Here is a 9,532-nt window from a genome sequence, read left to right as displayed (position 1 = left end):
TAACACCTCGTATACTGTTGGAGGGTGTCTAGATCATGGGTATCGGGGCATCTGCCAGAGTCGCTCCCAAAGCCATGTCAATTTGAGGGAGAAATACTCCTTCCTTTGCGTACCCTGCTACTGAACTACAGGAGACTTGGCACCAAGTAGCCGCTCCACCAAATCCCAAATCTCAGTCTCATACCATGTCTAGAAATCTCGAAAACACCCACCAACTGGCTTTCTATGTGCGCGTAACCCAATGTGATACGCAACATCTTGTAGGGTGATGATGCACTTACTCCATGACAGATAGAAAGTGTGGGTCTTAGTACACCATCGCTCCACGAATGCCATGATCAGAGAGTTGTCAAACATGAAGTCTTTGAGTGGCACCGTATCGTTGAAACTAGCTTCCCTCAAGTAAAGAGACAAAGACATCTAGTGGTGCAAGTGTGTAACTCACTCTTCCAAAAAAAAACAAATGAGACATCTGATAAACAAAATCTAAATAAAAAATCTATAAAACTATAACGTTATCAAAGTTAACAAAATTAATAAACATATAAACGTTAACATAATAACTTATAAGTAAATTAACTTAACAAATAACTATAAACATTTAGTTAATAAATTAATTTAAATAAAAATATTTATTTAAATAATTAATAACTAAATTACTAAACATTTAATTAATCAATTAACTTAAATAAAGAAATTTACTTAAGTAATTAATAATTAAATTAATAAACATCTATTTAATAAATTAATTTTAAAAAATATTTATTTAAATAATTAATCACTAAATTAATAAACATCAAGTTAATATATGAATTTAAATAATGATATTTACTTAAATAATTAATAACTAAATTAATAAACATATACTTAATTAATATTTATCTAAAAAATTAATTTTACTAATACCTAAAATTATACTCTAAACCAGTTAATCCTAACTAACAATGCATTCATCCACCTAACATATATTGTATATTAGTTTTATAAAAATGTCCTAACTATGGCTACACATACATGTTCTAACATAAAACATAAAAAAAAGACTAACCTCAAAGTTGGCTGCCCCAACAATGTGCCATGTCACATTCAGTCGATTGATGTTCGCATCACATGCATCTGTGTGTGCTATAATAGTCGAATAATTCAATAATATGATTAGAAAGGGGGTATAAGTTGGATAAAAGTTGAAGAAATGGGGCAATGTCTATCCAAAGGGCGCTGCAAACGAATTATATATAGGCCGCATCCTCTTTTTTTTTGTTTACAATATAAACGAAATAAGAATACATGTATCTCGTTTATACTATAAATACTGTAAACGAGATAAGATCGTTACACACCACGTGTACAAATATGATACGACCATCTAATCTAATCAAAACCGAAAACCGATAATTAAAAGCGCACTAATTCGGATTTGATTGGATTCTATTTTTTACAAACCGTTATATCGGATCGGATTTCGGATCTACTTTTCATAATCGATCAAATTCAATTCAAACCACACAATGTGCTATAATATTATTATTTTATTATTATATTCACAATTATACTTATAACATGTTCAATTTTTTATAGATTTTTATATTATTTATGTATTATTATTTAATAAATATTTTATGTTCAAAATGTTATTTATTTATTTATTTTAACTAGCCTATAATTTTATTTCTATCGTTATTTTATCGTTGGCTTTTTAAGATATTTTTGAGACTTGTTATATTATTGTTGATTATTTAAAATTTGATGTTGAGATTTATTATATGTATTTAATTTTTTTAATTTATAAACCGCAAATCTAATCCAATCGAAACCGCTTGAAATTGGATCGGATCAGATCAGATTTTTTTTTAAAAAGCATCGAATCCAAACCACAACGCAAATAAAATTAGTGTTCAGATCAGATGAGTTTTTTACTCAAAACTAATCTAAATTGCATCGCGAACACTCCTAACGACCACGCGTTTTATGCCTTATCTCGTTTATAATATTTAAAGTGTAAACGAAATATATGTATTCTTATTTTATTTATACTGTAAATGAGATAAGAGATACTATATATTTTTATAAATATGTTATAAATTATATATTTTAGTAAATAAAATATTTTTTATTTATTTAAAAAAATCCGAAAAACTAAGGGAGCTAAGAGTTTGGGATGTAGAGGTAAATGAATTTTAGGGTTAGGGAGAAGAATGGAATTGTAGCGAAACAAGTTATGGGGGAAGGGAATGAAATGAATGAATGATGAATGGGTCAGCATCCAGGTTAGGAAAATGGTAAATTAGAGAAAAGGAAGTGGCAAAGACATATAGGAAGAGAGAGAGAGAGAGAGGGGTGAGGTGGCACTTTAATGAAGGAAGGGAAGGGAAGGGTGATTGGGCCATCACTACCGAGTACCCACTTCTCTTTTTGTGTCCTTATGAAAGTGACATGTGCCACGTCATCACCAGCTCTTTGTAATTTTTTGTGGTAATCATATTCCTCTCTCTCTCTCTCTCTCAAAAAGGGTGAGTTTTAGCATGCGCCTGCCCAGTTCAGGCGCTCACGATGCCCATAGATTTTTGTTGTGTTGGAGTTTTGAGTATTTGCCACGTGTATATTTATTTGATGTTGATAGTCAAAGACGTGTTGTTTTTGACTTGCATAAAGATTGAACCGGTTTATAATATTTACAAATCTATCCATTGTGTTTTAGGTGAAAACTTAAAATATATGTTGATGGGAGGTCACTGTTCAATATTTGCTTTTGTGTGGTTTGGGCCGTGAATAGACAACAAGTAATTGGGCTGAATTTATTTTTAAATTTGTAAAGATGTGATATTAATTTTTGTGTATAATTATAAAATGGTGATAGTATATTTTTTTATGGCTGTATATATATTGATTTTGGACTTGTTTGATTTTGGACTTGTCCGAAAAAAACGTTGACTTTGAAAAAAAAAAAACAGTAACTTAGTTTAAATCAATCAAAACTCAAGAAATAAGTGTGCCTATAAATGGTTAGTTTCGAAAAAAAGAATAGTTACAAGTTATGAAGTTAATTTATAGAATTTAAGGTAATAGTTAGTAATTGATAAATGTTTATGAAATGGAAATTATTGTTTATAGTATTGAATGAATTATTGGTTAGGTGTGGGTGTGGAATTGAAAAGAAAAAATTGACACATTGACAATTATTTTTACATTTTATTTTTTGTTGTTAAATTTTTGGGCTTTCTGGGCCAGTATTAAAAAAATACGAATATATATTAAGAGTACTGTTTTCTTAAAAAAATATTGCTACAAAGAAACATTATATTAAGAGTACTATTAATTAATAATATTGTCATTTCTTAATTAATTAATAACACTTGACAAAAAATTCATAATTAATAATCTCACTTAATTAAGAGTATAATTTTTTAAAGGAAAGTGCTAGGTAAACAATGACTATCTTGAACAACATAAACAACCACCAATCAAATAAAAATACACTACACCCTAATTTAATGCTACTAATTAAATTTACTCTTTTAACTCTATTAATTCACATTGTTTACACATTGTCTAAAAATATTATTAGTTAACTATACTTATTCTTTTTTAAATTGAAAGTAGTAATATTCACTCTCTTATTTTTGTACTCATCTTTAAAAATTTTCAATAACAAAAGATATTTTTTAAGAAATAAAAAATATATGATAAAAAAATTTAGAAATCCCATTTCAGCTCATTTATGTTATACTTAAGTTTTTTTAATATTATGATATTTTAATTATTTAAATTAAAATTATTTAATTAAAAAATATCCAATTTTTAAAAAAAAGTTCAATAAAATTAACCCGAAAAATTGACTTAAAAATATACGGCACTAATTAATTTATTCTAGTTTATACAGCACTTCATCATTTTGTTTGTCTAAAATCTAGTTTATTATATATATGCATTAATTTCGGATCAATTAATTTATTTAACTCAAATAAATAAGATACCTATTATCTTATTAAGAATTGTCCTCACAAAATACGTTAGTTGTTCCTATAGAATATATAATTATACCACTGATGTTAATATAAGAGACAATATACAACTGAGAAGTCATTGATCTCTTGTCTTGAAATAGAAGGTTTGTTCGACACACTAGAGAGTTTGGTGGCCTGGCTCCATTGAGGTAGTGATTTTGAAAGATGGAGGATAGCATGCAAAGGTACTTGTTTTTTGCAGTGACAAAGGGAACGCGAACGGGTGTGTATACCAGTTGGGAAGACGCGAGAGAACAAGTTTATAACTACCCGTTTCCTGAATTTCATGGGTTTAATAGCTACCAACAAGCTGTATTGGCATTCAACGCAAGATTGCGATGTATTGCCACTGAGACAGCTGCAAGGTTGGAAATGATTGGTTCTAGCGGCGAAGGAAGTGGTGTTCGGAAAGGAAGTATGCCATCTCAGAACAGTTGGCCTCGACCTGTGGTATCCTGTAAGTTTGATTTTCAATGAATATGCTTAATCAAAGTTATTCTTATAATGTTTTGTTCATGAGTTATTGTATATGGTATATATTTGGGTTATTTAATCCGTAGAAAAAATAATTAGTGGAAATGATTGCTGATGCAGGGCTTCCAGTGATCCCTGAAGAAGAGCTTAATGGTGAATTCGCCATAGTGAATAGTATGGAAGACTGGCTGGTGAAGGTGTGCCACGAATCTGATATTTCTGGGCCGTGTTTCTTCAAGCAGGAAAGGTATGTCGGAGACAAAGGTCCGTTTTTCGGATTTACTGTGGTGGTTCCAGGCGAGCCGTACGAGGTTGAACTCAGTGCTAAGGGTCGATTTTCTATGGTAGAAAAGGCGGCTCGTGAAGATGCGGCGCAAGAGATGCTTGGCCAAGTCCTGGAAATTACCGGCAAGGAAATTAAAGATTATTACTACTCAAGAGTGAAGCTTCTTCGAGACAGTAATACAGCACTCCGTGCTAAGGTGGGCCAGCTGGAGGATGCTTATGAGAAGCTTTTGGCCAATTATGAGGCTGTTGTGAACGCTCGTATCGAAGGCCAGTCCCCTTGAATCTAGTTTGGGTTTATCTGAATTTAGTTATAATGAGTATGAAGTTATTATATGTTTGATGTATGTGTTAAAGAAGAATTTGGTTTTGTGAACTGTTGCTTTAGTTATTTCTCTGGATTATGGGTCATTAAGTAGGTTGGTAAATTAAATTCATTTAACATGTCAATGTGAGTGCGAGGATGTGAAGCTGCTTTCTCGATGTTGTTGTTGCTAGTACTATAGAAATGTGTTTGTTGATGCTGGTAACAATGAAATTTAGTTAATGTTTTTTTTTTCATCCTTCATTAGCATGTGTTATTATTGTTTATTTTTGAGATGGTTAGTTATCGGTATATTTGGTTGGTTCTTTTAAAGTGGAGCTATGGCCTGTCTGTCTTACCTTCGGTTGGACTGTGGTGTAGCCATGACGGCACACATAAGTACACAGAGTCAGTTTTGTCGTGTTGTATTTAATTTTTTTAGTGTAGGGTAGCGATATGGAGTTGTCATTGTTACAGAGAATCATAATGCTCAGCGATTTTTTGATATACTTTCAGTAGAACACTGTGATAGGGATGAGTGTGCATTTATGTTTTGCCTACGCCAAATGAAGCCAAAAAATTAAACAATTAAATTATGTTATAGTGTCTTTACGAAATATGTTAACGGTAAAGAATATTATCACGTGTAGAATTGTACCTGTTTAGTATTAGAGTTAAAAACTTTAGTTATTTTATATATCTTAATTTATTATTTTATATATTATTTAAGAATAGGATTAGAAATTGAAACATTAGGATATAGATTTAATTTTACAGAATAATTTAGTTAATAAGTAAATATTATTTATTTATCTTTAACATTATTTTTATATTTGTGTTTATACTATTATTGATTTTGTAGATTAATTAATATTATGACTTTTTTAAAGTGCACCACGAAGCTAAATATTCAAGCCAAGCAGGATAGGAGATTTAGGTTCAAAATATATTTTCATGCAAACAAGTTACACAATCAAATGCCCATGTTTTAGTTTAGTTAGCTGTGATCCACACAGATTAAATAATAATAATAATATGTTAAATAATTAAAATATATTATAATATTATATGATATTAATAAAAAGCACGGGGATAGATATATTAAAATAATAACTTGCAGTGTCTTTGAGTACATAAATAGACTGAAAGGCAAAAAAGAACAATGCCACTTAAATAGACTAATAAGGTAAAAGTACAATGACGACAGTAAAGTTGCATACACTTAAATTAGTTGAAGTCCTGAAATTAATGGATAAACTAGTTGAAGAAACATAATGATATTGTTGTTAAGGACTTAAACCCCTGAAAGTGGCAAAGAAAATTACCAAAAAGGAGATGGCGATGATAATGAGGACATTCGGGATTATCCTGTTTGGTCTTTGGCGTGGTGTTGTTGTGGTATCCACAAGACGTAGTTGATGAGGAAGGGGTCGACATTGATTTAGGTCTTGCATTATTACAAGATTTGGCTCATTTTCAGCAGGGTCCAATGCATGCTGGTTCTGAAATTGATGATCTTCATCTCCATGGATGACAATCATGTCATTTTCATGGTAATGTCCATGATCCCTTAAAATTTCTTTTGCAACGTTTTGACTGAGGAAATGTTCCCATGCCATCCTTGCTTCTTCAAAGTTGGTATAGGATTGGTAGAGGTTACCGCTGAAGCCATCTACTTGTTGGTGGCAATGAGGCCAAGCGCGATAAATTCCTGGGACTCTACCTCGAAACACAACATAAGTTTTGTTGTTTCGAATAACCATCTTAGATGGAAGGTTGGGTAGCAATTTGGATGGTGTGTATGTGTTAGAGTTCTAGTGTGTCCCTTAAAAGGAGAGTTTATGGAAGTGTTAGGTGGTGTGATAAATTCATGACATTAGTGCTAGTGCCAGAGAGTTTATTGAAGTTAATGTCACCTGCATTTGAGTTAAAATAAAAAATGGGAAAGCTGCTGCATTGATAATATACCAAGTCAGAGGTTAGGGCCTGAGAAGTGGTTCAGTACTGGTTCAGAAGATGTTCCTAGATCACTGCAACAAGCCAAAGGCTTTTGTTTTTTTGCTGAAGGGTGGGGTATTTTTCCAATGGACTATTAAACTGTTTGGTCGGCCTTACTTTGTCGCATATTACAGAGTATATGAAATTAAAAAATATAAATTTTTTAGGTTAGGTCAAAAGGAGGGAAAGTTTTTGGAGGGAATGAAACCTTGAGAACCTGTATATATTAGCATGCTGTTGTCCGTGACCATTGCAAAAATTATCTGTTCATAGACAAAAATTGATTGACTGCGATCATGCATGAGTCTAGCAATTCAAACCTAGTGATGAATGGGTAAGTTATTGGCATGAGATTCATTTTTTACGTATACATAGAAAGATTGTTATTTTTGTTAAGTGAGTAATGGCCGCTAACATTATTTTGAATTATATTAGGGATGCCATGGTTGAAGGAATGGTGGGATCCAATGTCGGAGTTGAGGAGCCGTTTGTTCTTTTTTCATCGCAGCAGGGACAGGATATCTGCGACTACATCCTTGACACTCACTTGGAAGGCAACGTGTCGGCGGAGCGGATCGAAGGTGACGATGGCCGGCGCGTTGCTCCCAACATTGTCGCTGCAGACACTGAAGAGGATGAACCTGTGACAGTTCCGATCGTTAAGGCGCGGAGGCTTTTTCATACTCCCCGGACAGCTTCAACTGGCAATGTAAAACGACCAAGGGTCAGCGCACGAGCCACTGCTGCAAATAACCCACGCGTTAGTTTCCATGATTGTTTGTTTTGCTGAATTTCTTATTTTTTTGGCATTCCATTTTGCTGACAACGTCAAACTGTGATGCAGAAGCCATTGAAGCCAAAATTCAAGGCAACCTTTGACATGGATTTCAATCGGGCAGACACATTGCTGTTCAATTACCTCTTCTCGGATGGCCATCCATTGGAGTAAGTAATTTGCGATGAGTGTGTCATTTGTATAGTTTTTTATCCTTATGCATGATTTTGTTCAGTTTTTCATTGTTGTTTGAATCAGTGAGACACTTGTGCAGATTCGTGAGTATGGATTGACAAGGCGGGACATCTATAGTCTCATTCCTGGCCGCCCTATACATGGGAGTATTGTGGAGATGGTTGCCATGCGTAATGCATGCTCAATTCAACATGTAAAAAATACAACCTTCTGGTGCCTGCCTCCAAGTTTTGCTGTGAGTACTGTTAACAATGACTTTTTCTATCCAAATCATCATCCAAATGCGTGCTAAATGAATTATATGGTGCAGGAAGATGTTATGCTTGGTTTGAGCGGAGAGGAGTTAGCGGAAAAGTATGTGCCATTTTGGATCAAGCCAAGCAAATTTGTTAGTCGTGTAAGTGAATGAGTTTTTTTGTGTTGCTTAATTCGTTCATAGACAACAATTTTTTTTACGCAACTATGATGAACTAAAATGGCTTAGCAGATATTTATACCCATTGAAGACATCTTCATGCATTGGTACTGCATGGTAGTGGATTTTAGTGACAAATGCGTGTATCATCTTGATTCGTATCCAGATCCAAACATGGTGCATGACAGGGAAAAAGTTATGCGCACACTGGTAAGAATCGTGATTTTCTGCCTTTCCCAATAACTCACTGGTGTCGAGGGTTGAAATGTATTGTGGCATTGTTGATATTTCAGCTAGTAAATCTGCATGAAGTGACCAAAAGTAAGTGTTTTGGACCTTGTGGAATTTATATCCCATCGAATTTTGGAACTTGGCCGGTGCGGCGAGGACAGGGAATCCCGAACTGCAATACGAGGTTCTCCTTTTATATGCCACATCTTGTAGTTTGTACGACATATTTTAATTTTTAAACTAGAGAACACAAGAAAATTATGGTTACTAAATAGAATAAAAAAAAACTAAACAACTAAACAGAGTCATAGAGAAAAAAGTAAAGAAAAGTGTGGAAAATGTTAAGCACACCTAGTGGGCCAAATTACTAAAATGTGTACTCTATGTCATGACTGTGTGTGATAACTTGAAAAATCATAAATTGTATATTACTATTGATAAAGCTATACAATTTGGGTGTGTAGTGATAGTTCAGGTGCTTGGGTGATCTCGTGGATGGATCTTGAAGGGAGGTTCAACCCCTTGGAGATAAGTGGAGTAGTAAGTTTTCATCATAAAACTAGTAATTCATATTAATTTGGTATCACTATACCGATTATTATTATTTTCTCCTTTCCAGCTGGAGGACTCCACAATCTGCGGAAGGACGGCTATCTCTCTTGCGGGGTGCACATTCAATGTGATGGGAAGCCTACTAAGGGCGCGAGCTGCTAGGTGGCTTAGGGGTGAGGGAGTTTGAGCAAAATGCAGTCCCAACAAGACCCATGAAATTCATAAATTAGTAGTGTTATTTGAAGGCCAGATTCCACTTCCATAATAGTATGTAAGCTATTGCAGGAATAAGCTTCTTA

Source organism: Arachis hypogaea, chromosome 4, assembly GCF_003086295.3.
Source record: "Arachis hypogaea cultivar Tifrunner chromosome 4, arahy.Tifrunner.gnm2.J5K5, whole genome shotgun sequence".
NCBI classification, from domain to species: domain Eukaryota; kingdom Viridiplantae; phylum Streptophyta; class Magnoliopsida; order Fabales; family Fabaceae; genus Arachis; species Arachis hypogaea.
The sequence above is the reverse complement of the archived record's forward strand: the minus strand, read 5'-3'. Positions refer to the sequence as shown.